Genomic DNA, 15,016 nt, shown 5'->3' on the forward strand with positions numbered 1-15,016 from the left:
ATGGGTGTGACTGTCCTGTGGCCTGTGCTGTGGTGGGTGTGATCGTTTTGGTGCTTTGGTGTTCTACTGCGTTTGTTTGTGTGTTGTTGCTGTAGTTGTTTTGAGTTTGCTTTGGCTAGCTTTATGTATTTTGGTGTTGCTCATAGACGCTGTCCTCTGCCTGCTCCTGTTGTGTGTAATGCTTGGTGTATTCATGGGCTCCGGCCGGTGTTGGAATGGCGTATTTAGCAGTAGTCGGTGTTGAGTTGTTCCCTTGGTTGCAGGAGGGTTTACTGCAGCTGCTGACTTCGTTAGAGGTTCCCGCATACTGTTACCTTCGGTGGATTTTAGGAGGTTGTCGGGTGGCTGTTATTCTATTTTGAACTTCAAGATCTTTTCTAGATTAGGGTCAGCATGGTATGGACGTTAATGTGGAGCAGGGCGTGGTGAGTAAATGGGAGAATGGTTGGGTTTTGTTTGGTAGTGGTGCTAGCGTGGGAGGCATGGGTGGTATTCCCACTTGTTGCAAAAAGCATCTATATTATTTATTATTTATGGTTTGTCATAAGTGTTGTAAAGTGGGGTTTGACCAGGTTATTTAGTAGTGCCTAAGTTTCATACCATTACCCTTTGTTGTTTGAGTATGTTTGCTCAGTGTATTTTCTGTGAATTTTGTCGGTTTGTGTGTTGGTCTTTTTATGTGTAGGATTGGGGCTTGTGGTAGGGTGGGGTATGGTCTAATTTTTTGTATCAGTGTTATGTGTATTTGATCACTATCACCTTAAGGTACACTCTTTTTTCTCCATTTAGGATTAGGGAGGTTTTTTAATGAGATCCTTGAGATGTTGTACTTTGTTATCATTCTTAATACAAAGTACTCTCTTTCAACAGCAACAAAAAAGAATTCAATGAGATCCTTGAATTTAACTAATGAAATTTAATTAATTAAAGATTTTAATGTTTAATCTTGATTAACATTAAATCTCGGATTCAATTTCGGATGACCCCTCCTGTCTCATCAAAATAACATCAATAATAATAAACATTAATCAATTCATTTTAAAGAAACACTTGGATAATTAAAGATGAATTATCACGGCGATTGGATTGTGGGCTATTGTCGCTACATTGGCTATTGCTCCGTCCTCCACGCTGAATTATGGGGGGTTCTTGACGGACTTCAGACGGCTTGGAAGTATGGAGCTAACCGAGTGATGTTGGAGATGGACAACGCCGAAGCTTTTACCATGTTATCTAGCCCATGCCATAACCATGAAGCTACAGTTGTTCGGAGAATCCGGGAGCTGATGCATATGGATTGGTCGATCGAGCTGTCGCTCATATGCCGAGAAGCCAATGTTGCTGCGGATGCCCTTGCCCGATATGGTTACTCGAGTGCTGGTGAGCTGTCTGAATTCCAGCATCCGTCAGAAGCTCTTTACAGTATCCTTCAAGCTGATAATCAGGCTTGGAGAAATTATGCTTAGTTCTCTGGTTTTTTATCCTTATTTGTCACCAAAAAAAAAAACTGAAAAAAAGTACATTTGGGAAACAACACACTTCGATGGAGCTGAATGGATTGCCCTTGCTAGGAAGCATTCCTATTTGATTGATCCAAGAGATGAAGCAGCAGGAAATCTCGTGCATCTCACTGTCCCGATATGATAGACCTTCAACTGAGGACAAGAAGCAAAAGAGTAAATATACCTACCATCATCTCTTATGAATACAAGTAATAATAATAATAATTTAAAAATGGAAATAATAGTTTAGAAATATATAAATAGATAAATAACTCACCAGTTAAATATATCGACTTGGGGAACGTGGCGCACTTTATAGAAATCCTCTCCTTCTCTTCCATCTATCACTTTGATCCTCTCTCCCACACCATGCAATCCACTTAATTTGAGTTGTTGGAGAGTTGTAATATATCTCAACCCTCTTGGGATCTTCTTCAAGTTTGAGATCCCTTCCAAATATAAACTCCGGAGATGTGGCATTGCGCCTTCTTCTATCACCCACTCCTTTAAGTGGTGTAGATAATTCATTTCAAGAGAATGGAGTTGAGGAAACCCATTGGCGGAGCAAATCATTTTACTCCCCTCGTATGCATGAACCCCTAATTTAAGAATTCTCAAACAAGGCAGCTTTTCCAATACACCCATTGGATCCTGTTTCATGTTACAGAATATCAAAGTTAACTTGGCAATGCTTGGTGGAATAAATGTCAGAACATGATGGCTCCCTTGCGGATCTTCTTTTATCTTCCCTTTTAATGTTAGTTTGGAGAGGCGATGACAGTGAGAAAGGGGTTCCAGGTCTGGATACGAATACGATAGGGTTAAATCACTTTTAAACTGCATGTACAATGATGCAAGGCGTTGTAATTTCATCAACGACATTAGGATAGGCCTCACGTCTTCTGCTCTCTCCAATACCATTCCTAAACTCTGAAGATTACTCAATCGTAGCAATGACTTATCTTGAATCAACTCTTCATTCACTGTTATGTATTTTAAAGTTTCAATATCTTTTGAAATTAACCTTGGGCGCATGTACCGTTCATCTCCAACCCCAAACTTACCACGCAGTACAATATGCCTCAAACGTTCTAACTCGAACAAAACATCAGGAATTACAACACGGAGAATATGACTGAGGTATAAAGTGTGTAAACTCCTCAACTTTCCGATTGCCCGGGGCAAGATTATATCTTTACTTTTTAACTTCAGATACCTCAAATGATGGAGATTGCCGATTTCACTAGACACATGCCACTCCTCAACATCCATTCTCACAAGATTCAACACCCTTAAAAGTTTGAAATTTTTGCATTCTGGAATGTGCAGTTCTATCAATTTCTCATCTTGAAACAACAACAAAGAACGCAATTTCATATGTTCTCCCTTTAAACAAACATACCTTTTGCTAGGATGAATAACAATTCTTCGTGGCATAGATTCTGTCAGTGTCACATCCGGTTCAGTTGATGGTGGCTGAACAATTTCAAATAAATTATCCTCTCTTGCTTTATCTATGCACAAGTCCCTCAAGAGATCATGTAGCCGACATGTTTTCACATTTGTCCCTGTATAGTCTCGCCTGCCTAGTTGAACCAAACTTCTATTTATAAGCTCGTCCAGGATTTGGTAGCCCGCATCCTCCATCAACATTTCCCTGCTTTCCGGAGATGGTGAAATGAAACCTTCAGCGATCCATAATCGAACGAGTTCCTTCTTCGATATCTCCCAATCTTCTGGATAATGACCAAGATATAGAAAGCATGGCTTTAAATGATAAGGCAAATCATTATAACTTAAAGCCAAGATTGAATTCACTGCACCATATTGATGGCCTTGTGGTTGTAACCCTTTCAAGGGTCCTTGTAAGATGTTTCTGTGAACCATCTCCCATTGACCCTGTGTTTGTTTAGTTGCAAGCAAGCCTCCCAACACAACAATTGCTAGAGGTAGACCTCCACATTTTTCCACCATTTCTCTTCCAAGCTTCTCAAAAGCTTTAGGGCAAGCATGAGGATCAGTCTTGCTTCGTGGGAATGCTTTTATGATAAAAAGCTTCCAACTTGCATCATCGGTAAGAAATGGAAGCACTATTGGAGAGTGCCAAGGATCCGCATATAAAGCCACATCTTTGTTGCGTGTTGTGAATATAATTTTGCTTCCTTTTCTTCCTCGTGGAAGAGCAGGTTTAAGAATATCCCAATCCTCACTTCTCCAGATATATCGAAGACCACCAAGTACAATTTTTCTTTCAAAGCATCGTAAAGCCTTTTAATCAACCGATTTTCATTCAAGTTGTCAAATGATTCTTCACTAGGCTGAACCTTCATCAGGATATCAAGCAAAACTTCTCTTGGGTTACATTGTTGAGATATAAAAACCCAAGCCAAGCAATCAAAATGCCGCTTCACATCAACGTGTTTGTATACTTTTTTGGCAAGAGTAGTCTTTCCGATGCCTCCCATGCCGACTATTGAGACAACGGCATGGGGTCTGTCTTCATCTGTCATCAACTGGGCGAGGACATCCTTGGTGCTAACCTCCAAGCTTACGACATCCTCTTCTTCAACATGCGAGAATGTTCTTCTTATCTTCTGCTGCTGCATACTGGAAATAGAGCTAGATCCTGCTCCATCAGCAGGTATCTTACAAGCTGAAAGGCTCCTTGAAATACTTTCAAGATTGGTCTGGAATTTTTTGATCTCCACCCCGGTTCTGTGTAGATGAGAAGGCTTGGTGAAAATGGAGGTGAATCTCTTGCCAACTGCATGAAAAAATCCTTGACGGGCCGCTTTCAGAAAGTCACCTTGGTGTGGATATTCAAGAATGAATGAGTCGATGACATCTTCAGCATCGTAAACGAGATCTCTGATTTTCGACACCCGATCACGGAGAAGCTTGTTGTCAACACACATTTTTCGTCCTACTAGGATTCAAACTCCTAAAAATAGGATATAATTTTAGGATTCAAACTCCTAAAGATATGATAGAATTTTGGCTAGGATTCAAAAAATAGGATATAATTTTATGATTTAAACTCCTAAAGATAGGATCCACAAGTACTATAAATAGCCATTGTAACTCACCATTGTAAGACACGATTTACACACAAAAACATAGAGGAAAGCACGGGAAGATACAAAACCAAAACTATTGTAAAGGATTCGAAAAGGAAATAAAAGGTAGCATTTTCTTTTTTCTTTCTTTTGCATGTGCACGTTATTTTTCTTGAGATTTGGTTCGAATAACCAAAAACGTGGATTGCGCCGATGACCAAAATGGGTGGGGTTTCGAAGTTTCGAACCTAGATTTATCCCGAAGCTTATTTTAAAAACCGGTTTGATTTTCGGTTAAAGGAAGGGAAGAGCTTTTTAAAAATCTATATTAGTCCCTTTATTTATTATATGGATATTTTATTCATTTATTTTTATTATTCATGTTATTATTATTATATGTATATATATATATATATATTAAATTATTTTCATTTATTTTTTTACTATATTTTATTATTATTATATATATATATATTTCTTTAATATTTTACTTATAAGTCTAATATTATTATATATATATATATTGTAATTATCTTTATCTAGTCGTATATATTTTTTATACTTTTAATAGTTTATTTATATACCTATTATTAAATATATATATTCTTAATTATTTTTATTTGATTATTTCTTTATTTATGTAATATATCTTATAACTTTATATATTTATATTATTTTTTATTATTTTCATTTTTTTATTCATTATTATTATATTATTTTTTTAATACTTTGATATATATATTTATATTTTTTTTCCTTTTTTCAAATATTACTATATATAATTATTACTTTACTATTTTTTTTCTTATCTTACTTATTTATTTTATTTTTCCCTTGTATCTTATTTGTTTTCTTTACATTGTTTATCTAACACATTTCTCGATTTTTTTTAAAGGATATTTTCAAATCAATCAAGGGTAAGTATTTTGGATCATATGTTACCTTTAAATTTTAACTTTCAATTTTCTTAATTAAAAACAACTGGAAATTACGTAGTACCGAAAGGGCGGTTCAAGGGTGCTAATCCTTCCTTGACCGTAACCGACTCCCGAATCCGACATATCTTTGGTAAGACGCAGATCAGGTAAGACATAAGGTATCCGATTAACCTATTTTTTAAATAAATAATCGGTGGCAAATCCAATCACATTTTTCAAGTCGAAGCCCAATTCCGTGGCCCAACCGAAAAACGGTTATGACAGCTTGGCGACTCCGCTGGGGACACAGGTAAGTGAGTCAGGCTAAGGTAATTTCCAGTTGTCTTTTTAACGAAAAGGGTAAGTTTAAATTTTAAGGTAATATTTCGATCCTTTTTACTCACTTTTGATTATAATTTCGAGTAAATAGTTGGACTAATCGTTTTCTCATGATTTCAGCCTTCAAAGTTTTTTTTCATCTAAGGCTCTATACCCGAGCTCCAAACCCTATTTTAAGTGGGGGTGAAAGCGACGCCTTCGTGTGAATTTATTCACCGTGCGGGCCTAGCAAGTAGCCTTCGGGATTCATATACCTTATGTCTTTGTGTGAATTTATTCACCGTGCGGGCATAAGAGAATGTGTCCTCTCGAGTTTAACTTAGTCCATACAAGCCTGTGATGGGTTTAGGACTAAGGGTCTGGCAAGCCCAAGTGGGCACCGGCAAGGAGAACTCGGGTACCGTTTTTTTTAGAACCTAAACCGGGAGATGATGGAGAATTAGAGCTCACCCCAAAACCTCATTCCAAACCTTAGGCTGCTTTGATTTTATTTCCTGCCTTACTTTATGTTCAAAGCATGCGAACTAGACAAATATGCGATTAGGATTTGTTTGAGATTAGCATGCGGGATAGAGATCATGTCCGGGTAGGAATAATAAGCATGTGGGGTAGATATCATGTGGGGTAGGATTTTTTCATTTTCATGATCGTTTTTTATTATTTTTCACCTCACTAACTCTTTTCATCTTTCTTTTCTTTTCTTTTATTTTCATCACTTGCATCATTTAAAAGAGGTATTGATCCACTAAAACGTGTTTGTTAAAACTCGAATAATCTGAATCCATGAACAAAGGTGTTGTAATACAAGAGATGAAAATACAAAGGATAATCTACAAGGCGACTATGTGTCACATTCAATCCAGAAGACGTGGTGCCCACAATTGAAGAGTATATCACTCTGCTGCATTATAAATGACTCAGAATGAACCGGGTCTACATCAAGCACAATGAAAGCTTATCTTTGAAGAATTGACTGGAAGAGGTTGCAGGGGCAGGATGAAGGTTATGTATCTTGGAAGTCCCTTTGAACACGACAATGGCAAAATGATAGCTGAAATTGGAGACCATTGCTGGCGAATTCAAGAAACAGATTAATGAACTTCACATAGTTCCTATCAATTAAGGGCTCCAATGACGAATTCGTTGGGAACAGGCTCAACAAAAGTAGGTGCTCGAGATGCGATCATTCGAGACTTCTTGGACCAATACGAAAAATAACTCAACATTTTCACGGTTCATCCAAAGAGGCCGGAGCGGTTCGACAGGTTATTCAACCGGTGAAAGACGAAAGCAGAAGACTAGTCAACATGTCAGAAGCTGTCAGGATATTTTTGTCTCTTAAAAGATAAAATATTTTTGTCCACAATAAGGATTATTCATAATAACAGGCACATTTCTTGGATCAATGCATCGAACATTTCATGCATTCTTGCATTTTTTTCATCTTCATCTACATTTTTAAGCATTTTCATAAACATGAAATTTTTTCCTAGATGATTCGATGAAGTGGATTTAACCACATGGAAGTAAGATTGTAACCTTAAAGAAAAAAACTGAAAACAATACAGTAGGAGCCTGATCAGCTGATTGTAAGACAAAGCCTGCCATGAAGATCTAAAGAATCTCCATATCCTAAGGGCTACGATGTTGAAGCTGTTAGCTGTTACCACATAAGAAACCCCAAACATTCCTCTAAAAACTGCAAGGCACTTGTCGAAGGGGGCATGGCATATACCATTTGCACTTAGAGGATTGTTTTGTTTGAACACGTCTTTGATCTTTCATGTTTACTTAATCTTTTAAAGGATTGAATTTATGCTACTTTCTAAAGTGGAGCAATTGAATAAATTTTAATCTTTAGTTCTTCGAATATTAAATGAATTAAGGATTCTTTTAATTATTCAAGAATTATAGATTTTTGACATATGGCAAGATTAGACCTTTCTTACCCTATCTCAAACCCCAAAATAAAATACCTCGATTTTTTTTTACCCAAAATAACTCATGACCATTACCAAAAAACCAAATTTTGACATTACCTCCCTTTGAAATTCTTGAACATTGCATTTATCTTTTTGATACACCTGTACCTTTCTTTGAGTCAATAAGATCACACCATTGTCCTTTTAGACTCAAAATTAACCTTTTCTTACCATTAAAACCCAAGGCATTGAGTTGTTCATTTGAATATGAGCATTCTTCTAAAGACACAACTTGGGGCATCTCGCGGGGAGCCTGAACATTGAGACATGTTGGGAGCAAGGAGCAACAAAAAACAATTCATTCGAAGTAATCCTATCATGCATTAATTACACTGTTTTCATGTGAATAGAATTAATCCTGCAAATCTATCCCCCCTAGGGATACCTCTTTTGTGAGGACTTCCATGTATGAAATGATGAACGGCTTTCTTTCTTTATCCTTTCACAACAGGAGAAAAAATATATCCATTGTGTCCCCTTTTGAGCCTATAATATTTTTCTTCTGATTCAACCCTAACCAAAGATCACCCTCCACACTGGGAGGAAATATAGAAGAAATCTGCTCACATGAGTGAAGACATCAATCCAAAGGAGATACCACGAGGTGGACCAAATGACAAGTGTAAAGATCCAATCAAGAAGAAAAAAGAAAAGAAGCAAAAAAAACAAAGAAAAAACAAAGAAAAAAGAGAAACAATAACAAAATGAAAAAAGGAAAAAACAAGAATTAAAAAGAAAGAGGAACAAAAAGCACATGCAAATATTCCCTAAAGACAAATGGCACATCAATCTTCAAACTATGAGATTGATCAAACACAATCATTCTCGAATCTCTGAATCACTTCACTCGAAGATCATGGAACATCCAGAGAAAATCCAGAGAAACACATATGAGCAGATTCAAATTGAGCAAGATAGGATTGAAGGCATCAGAATGAATTGATCCTTGGTTCAACACCCTGAAACACTTGTTTGGGCCTATTTATCATTTTCTTTCATAACCATGAACCCTGGCCTACATTACGTGCCTTAAAAGTCCCTTCTAATCATACATGGATTTTTAAACAGAAGAGACTATCTTCAGATTTCATCCCGCCCATCAGGATTAATCTTTGTTTGCAAAAACAATGTAATTAATGCATGGTAGAGAAAAATAACAAAAGGGGGTTCAAGACGTATATCCTTAATAGCGTCTTGAAACCAAAGGAGGGTTCGAGTTAAAAACCTGAAAAGACGGCTCGAATATAAAAATTGTGCAACTGAGGCGATCACACAAATTCCTTGATAAGGCATCGCACAATCCGAGTGTGACCACAAATACTGGGAGTCGAAGAACACTTCCAGTAGAGGAGCATGCAGGCTATCCCATCAAACATTTGAGCATCAAATGCCAAACCTTTGAGCATCAAATGCCAAACCTTTGACCAAACACAATAACCTGAGACTTTTTATCCTTTCCTTACTTGACTATCTCCCAAATATAGCTTGGATCTTGGCAGTTGTCGAATAGCTATAATTTATTGAAGGATTAACATTGTAATTAATTCTTTGATATCCGATGAACTCTAGTTTTATGATTCGTCTCAATTGTAAAACCGTGATAGGGGCAATATTTTTAAAACTTGAGATTAAACATTTTTTGAAACTCTTTTAATTGATATTTTCATAAAAGAGAAAGAAAAACATTTTTTTTTCAAACAAGACAGTCTCTCTAGAGTGGATCTTGGTAAATGACATGTGACTCTCAAACACAAAGCTCATGCTTATAATCAATGATGAAGCAAGAAATGAGGAACATTTGGGGCATCTTTGAAGATTCAACATCAAATATTGGGGCATTTTTGGATATTGAGGCATCTTTGGGGATTCATCATCCTAATGCGAATTATCAGACCTTTTTCAGGAGATAAAATATAACCAATTCATGTTACATGCATCTTATGTATACATTTTAGAGTGTCATATCTATCATTTTCTTTCCACGTACATAATTTTTACAGCTTTAGAGTCAAGTTCGACTTCAAGACAAAGGATACTCGATTCAAAAGCACCTTTACAGATTGATGTCGGTTGCTTAGCTCAGCAGCAAGATGCTACACTTCAACCAACTTGACAGATAAAAAGATCGACATTCATTTTCAGATTCGACATTTCCAATATAAATTCTGTCTCGCTTGAGACAATCTCATTTAATGCAGATGATTATCTCACTTAAGATTGCTTTTTTAAAACAGACTTTGTCTCACTTGGGACTGTTTTACTCGAAAGAAGATTTATTTCACTCATAATTGCTTTTCTTAAAACAAGATTTGTCTCGCTTGAGACCGTTTTCACTAGAAGAGTTTTGTCTCTCTTGAGACAGTTTCCCTTGAAATAAATTTTGTCTCTCTTGAGACAGTTTCTCTTGAAACAAATTTCGTCTATCTTGAGACAGTTTCCCTTGAAACAAAATATTTGAATATGTTTTCTTTGAAACAAATTTCGTCTCCCTTGAGACAGTTTCTTTTGGAACTAAGTTTTGTCTCTATTGAGACAGTTTCTCTTGAATCAATTTTCGTCTATCTTGAGACAGTTACTCTTGAAACACAAAATCTTCAAATTTATTTCCCTTAAAACATAATTTTGTTTCCCTTGAGACCGTTTCTCATGAAACAACAGATATCTTTGAGATCGTTTCCCTTGAAACGAATTCTATCTCTTTCAAGACAACTTCTTTTGAAGCATTATCTGAACCGTTACACTCAGCTCAGGCACATACTTGAGATGGTCGAGAAGCATTTCTCAAATCAAAAATAGAATGTGCACATCAGATTTGAACATTTGAAGAATTCAAGATCAGGGATCAAAATTTGAAGATTCAAGAATCAAGATTCCAGATAGGCAACTGGAGATCGAGATTTCTCTCCAGAGCCCCAAGATAACATATGTTGCATATGCATTTTAGGCACACCTAAGAGCATTGCATCCATAGCATCACATATAAGCATAACTTTTTCAGGTTTTAGCTAGAGTCAATTTCAACTTCGCGGCGAAGGATATTGAACTCAAAGCGACACGATTTGCTCGAGAGTGGATTTCAACTTCACGACGAAGGATATCCAGCTCGAAGCCAAACTTCACAATAAAGGGGTCTCCACGGTTTCAACTTCACGGTGAAGGGAATTGTGTCCACCCGCAACATACAATACTTGGATTTCAACTTCACGATGAAGGATATTCAAGTCAAGGCTCAACTTCACAACGAATGGGCCATCTGCGATTTCAACTCCACGAAGGAGGATATCATGGCACTTGAGGCAACACAAGTTCAACTTCACAATGAAGGGACGGCTGGTTGTCAACAAACAACTTCTCAATTTCAGAGCCAATTTCAACTTCACAACGAAGGATATTGGACTCCAGACAATGCAAGTTCAACTTCACGACGAAGGGACTGCTGCCTGTCAACAACAACTTCTCAATTTCAGAGCCAATTTCAACTTCACAATGAAGGATATTGGACTTCAGACAACGCAAGTTCAACTTCACGACGAAGGGACCGCTGCTTGTCAACAACAACTTCTCAATTTCAGAGCCAATTTCAACTTCACAACGAAGGATATTGGACTCCAGACAACGCAAGTTCAACTTCACGACGAAGGGACCGCTGCTTGTCAACAACAACTTCTCAATTTCAGAGCCAATTTCAACTTCACAACGAAGGATATTGGACTCCAGACAATGCAAGTTCAACTTCACGACGAAGGGACCACTGCTTGTCAATAATAATTTCCCAATCTCAGAGCCAATTTCAACTTCACAACGAAGGATATTGGACTCCAGACAACGTAAGTTCAACTTCACGACGAAGGGACCGCTGCTTTTCAATAAAATTTCATTCAGATTCAATTTCAACTTCACAACGAAGGATATTGGACTCGAGACAACACAAGTTCAACTTCACAATGAAGGGACGGCTGGTTGTCAACAAACAATTTCCCGGTTCCAGAGCCAATTTCAACTTCACGACGGAGGATATTGGACTTGGAATAATGCTACCTACTTGGATTTCAACTTCACGACGAAGGATATCCAACTCAAAGAAGGATTATTTGCCATCAAAATTGTCGAGTTCGACTCCATTCAGCTCGATGACACATCAATCGCACTACTTTCTGGTTGGAGTCGAGGTTTTCAAGTCGAGGAGAGGACATGGGTTAGCCGTGCCTTAGTGACAAGCAAACATTTTCAAACATCATAGCTTAAGTCAAGAAAAAGCTATCTGTCAATGAAGATTTCTCAGTTCTATTCCGATCCAAAGTCTTTAAACCGAGAAGAAGACCGAAGGGTAACGGGAAGCCACGTGCTGATTCAAATTCCAAACTACGGCTTTAATTTCATATCATTTCAAGATGAACTCGACTTCACGATGGAGGAGTCATCCGTAACTCAATTCGACAGGGAGTTATTGAAACATCAGAGTTAATTTTCAACTCCACTGAACGAAAAGTGTGTCTTTTAATCTTTGCCCTATCCCCGTTACACGACTATGGGCAAAGAGGGGCAGCTGTCAACACACATTTTTCGTCCTACTAGGATTCAAACTCCTAAAAATAGGATAGAATTTTAGGATTCAAACTCCTAAAGATATGATAGAATTTTGGCTAGGATTCAAAAAATAGGATAGAATTTTATGATTTAAACTCCTAAAGATAGGATCCACAAGCACTATAAATAGCCATTGTAACTCACCATTGTAAGACACGATTTACACACAAAAACATAGAGGAAAGCACGGGAAGATACAAAGGCAAAACTATTGTAAAGGATTCGAAAAGGAAATAAAAGGTAGCATTTTCTTTTTTCTTTCTTTTGCATGTGCACACTATTTTTCTTGAGATTTGGTTCGAATAACCCAAAACGTGGATTGCGCCGATGACCAAAATGGGTGGGGTTTCGAAGTTTCGAACCTAGATTTATCCCGAAGCTTATTTTAAAAACCGGTTTGATTTTCGGTTAAAGGAGGGGAAGAGCTTTTTAAAAATCTATATTAGTCCCTTTATTTATTATATGGATATTTTATTCATTTATTTTTATTATTCATGTTATTATTATTATGTATATATATATATATATTAAATTATTTTCATTTATTTTTTTACTATATTTTATTATTATTATATATATATATATTTCTTTAATATTTTACTTATAAGTCTAATATTATTATATATATATATTGTAATTATCTTTATCTAGTCGTATATATTTTTTATACTTTTAATAGTTTATTTATATACCTATTATTAAATATATATATTCTTAATTATTTTTATTTGATTATTTCTTTATTTATGTAATATATCTTATAACTTTATATATTTATATTATTTTTTATTATTTTCATTTTTTTATTCATTATTATTATATTATTTTTTTAATACTTTAATATATATATTTATATTTTTTTCCTTTTTTCAAATATTACTATATATATAATTATTACTTTATTATTTTTTTCTTATCTTACTTATTTATTTTATTTTTCCCTTGTATCTTATTTGTTTTCTTTACCTTGTTTATCTAACACATTTCTCGATTTTTTTAAAGGATATTTTCAAATCAATCAAGGGTAAGTATTTTGGATCATATGTTACCTTTAAATTTTAACTTTCAATTTTCTTAATTAAAAACAACTGGAAATTACGTAGTACCGAAAGGGCGGTTCAAGGGTGCTAATCCTTCCTTGACCGTAACCGACTCCCGAATCCGACATATCTTTGGTAAGACGCAGATCAGGTAAGATATAAGGTATCCGATTAACCTATTTTTTAAATAAATAATCGGTGGCGACTCCAATCACATTTTTCAAGTCGAAGCCCAATTCCGTGGCCCAACCGAAAGACGGTTATGACACTTGTCTTGTGCCGGCTGACGGTCAACATCCTCCAAGAAACTCTTCATAGCCTTCAGTTCATCCTTTAGGATACTAACTTGTTCTTTCACATCTTTCAGGAAAAGTGCTTCGTTGATGAGCAAACCGGAAATCCTTTCAACAGCCAACGACACAACAGTCTCTGCCATTTTCTTTTGCGACTACTCTTCTTTGTTTTCCAAGTGAGGGATCCTCGTGATCTTTGATTATTTTTCTTTGTTCTGTGGTTTTGCTGAACAACTGTAAATTGTTTAATATATAATCCCTTTTCTCTTTCTTTTGGTTCTAATGAAAAATGGACAGCATAAAAAACAAGCTGATTCTTTCCACTTCGTCTAATTTCTAGCACCAACCATGTGCATTGTTGACTTCTAGGGATTTAATTTTCTTAGTTTATAATCGCAAGACATCACATTAAATGCCATTCGGAATCCAGGTTGTCTTGAATTTGAAATAAAATATAAATTATATCATTTTATTTATTGAATTTTATTATTTTGTTTCACTCATTATACTTTTAATTTTTTAAATTTATTTATTAAACTTTTAAATTATTTTATTTTAATCACTTTAAATTATATTATTATTTTAATATGTTATATCATTTTTTTTATTTAATATAATTATTTGTTTTGGTCAACTATGACCCCTCCATTAAAATGGGTAGCGAAAAATAACGAAACTTTTTTAAATTATTATAATAATAAACTAACTTTTTAAGAATTACACATTATACTCCCTCCTCTTTCTCTGGTTCTAACTAACAGTGGACAGTTGACTTTTCCTTATGATTTTGGAATTTTCCACCGACAGGCTTTATGCAAGTTGAAACATCAGAAATGCTTGGTTTAAACCTGGTTGGGATTGCTTCAACTTGCATCTTGGTGAAAAAGGAGGTAAATCTCTTGACGACTCCTTGAAAACCACCTTGAAGAATGAATGAGTCGAGACATCCTCAGCATCGTAAGCAAGATCTCTGATTTCGGCTACCCAACAGTGCATTCGTTTCGGTTCAGTCTTTAGCCTCTCAACTTGTTCTTTCACATCTCTCAGGAGAAGTGCTTCATTGATGAGTAAATCGGAAATTCTTTCAACACCCAATGACACAATAGCACTAATCATTTTCTTTTGCGAGTGAGAGTCCGCTTAATTTTAATTATATTTCTTCTATGTAGATGAAGAATCTTGCAAGGACCAAAATGGTGTCGACCTGATTTGTGGTGGCGTTGAAGTCGAACTGCCTTTTGTCGATACGGCTGAAGCTTGCTGTAGACCAAATCACCTTCAGCAAACTCATTCGTTCATT

General features: G+C 35.9%; 1 pseudogene; it reads right to left on the bottom strand.

The window, feature by feature from the left end:
- Positions 1-1,580: 1,580 nt before the first annotated feature.
- On the bottom strand, positions 1,581-13,859 carry LOC120172746 (annotated as a pseudogene).
- Between the last annotated feature and the right edge of the window lie 1,157 nt (positions 13,860-15,016).

This window comes from Hibiscus syriacus, unplaced genomic scaffold (assembly GCF_006381635.1).
Source record: "Hibiscus syriacus cultivar Baekdansim isolate YM2019G1 unplaced genomic scaffold, ASM638163v2 tig00111877_pilon, whole genome shotgun sequence".
Classification (NCBI taxonomy): Eukaryota; Viridiplantae; Streptophyta; class Magnoliopsida; order Malvales; family Malvaceae; genus Hibiscus; species Hibiscus syriacus.